Below are 1,340 nucleotides of genomic sequence, written 5' to 3' on the forward strand. Positions count from 1 at the left end.
CCCAAATAAATAACCCAATGAAGAACCTCAAGATTCTAAAAATAACAATATTCTTAAGCCCATAATGAAATCGAGGAGGGAAATCATAAAGATTAGAGACAAACTGATGAAATTGACACTAAAAAAAAATCAATAAATCAAAGAGCTAGTTCTTTGAAAGAATACATAACATAGATAAACCCTTAGCCAAGCTTAGCAAAAGAAAGAGAGAAAACTCCCATCAATGGAATAAGAAATGAAAAAGGCAAAATCACAGCAGATATTGTCAAAATCCAGAAGACTGGTATACCGAAAAACTGTATTCTACAAATTTAGAAATCTTGAAGAAGATTTCCTAGATTCTTCTAGGAATACCTTTCCTAGATTCATAGGAATACAAAACTAAACCCAGAAGAAATAAACATTTTGAAAAATCCAGTAAGAAGCAATGAAATTGGGGCATTATGGAGAGCCACTTCAGACTGCTTTAAAGCCTGGGGTATCTGAGGACAGGTGAGGACATGACCCCCTCTTTAGTGCAGGTGCACAACAGGGTACACTCACCTAAGCAGGACTCATCTTAGACAACCTTGCATGGGCTACACGGCTAAGGCAAACACAAGAATGTAAACCTTGATACTGGCCAGTTTATACAAGTTGAACGATAAAGAGCTTTGATTGCTGTTGCTCTTAATGTCAACTCTGCATGCTTTCTTTCCCTGGGGGCCTCACACATGAAATACCTTTTCAGCCATAGTTTCAGGCAGTAGTAAAAATGTACCCTGTAAAGAAAGCCCGTGATCTGATAGATTTAATCTGAATTTATAAAATCTTTGAGGATGACATATCACAAATACTCTTCTAAATCTTCAAAGAAACCATAAGGGAAATAGTGTTTGCAGAGTCTTTTGTGGAAGCTGGCATCATTCTGATCCCAAATCTAGAAAAACCCAAGTAAATATATAAACCATACATCAAGCTCCTTAATAAAAATAAATGAGGACCGGTCAGATAGCTCTGTCGACTAAAGCACCTGCTTAGGCAGAGCACAGTGGCCAGGGTTACATCTGAGATGGCAATTGAGACTGGGCATGGTGGCATGCACCTGTAATCCCAGTGCTTGGGAGGCTAAAAACAGGAGAATCACTATGAGTCCCATCTACATTGCAGATCCTGTACCAAATACCTAATAAATAAACATAAATAAGAAAAAAACCTTAATGAAATATTGACCAGTATTGTCATCTAGTATGTCATTGGAAAACATCATCTGAACAAATCATACATGTTTAAACAAATAGGCTCCATCCCAGTGTTGCAAGGATGGTTCAAGATATACAAATCAATAAATGTAATACACC

The sequence above is a fragment of the Octodon degus genome, unplaced genomic scaffold (genome assembly GCF_000260255.1).
Source record: "Octodon degus isolate 3935 unplaced genomic scaffold, OctDeg1.0 scaffold00238, whole genome shotgun sequence".
In the NCBI taxonomy this organism is placed as follows: domain Eukaryota; kingdom Metazoa; phylum Chordata; class Mammalia; order Rodentia; family Octodontidae; genus Octodon; species Octodon degus.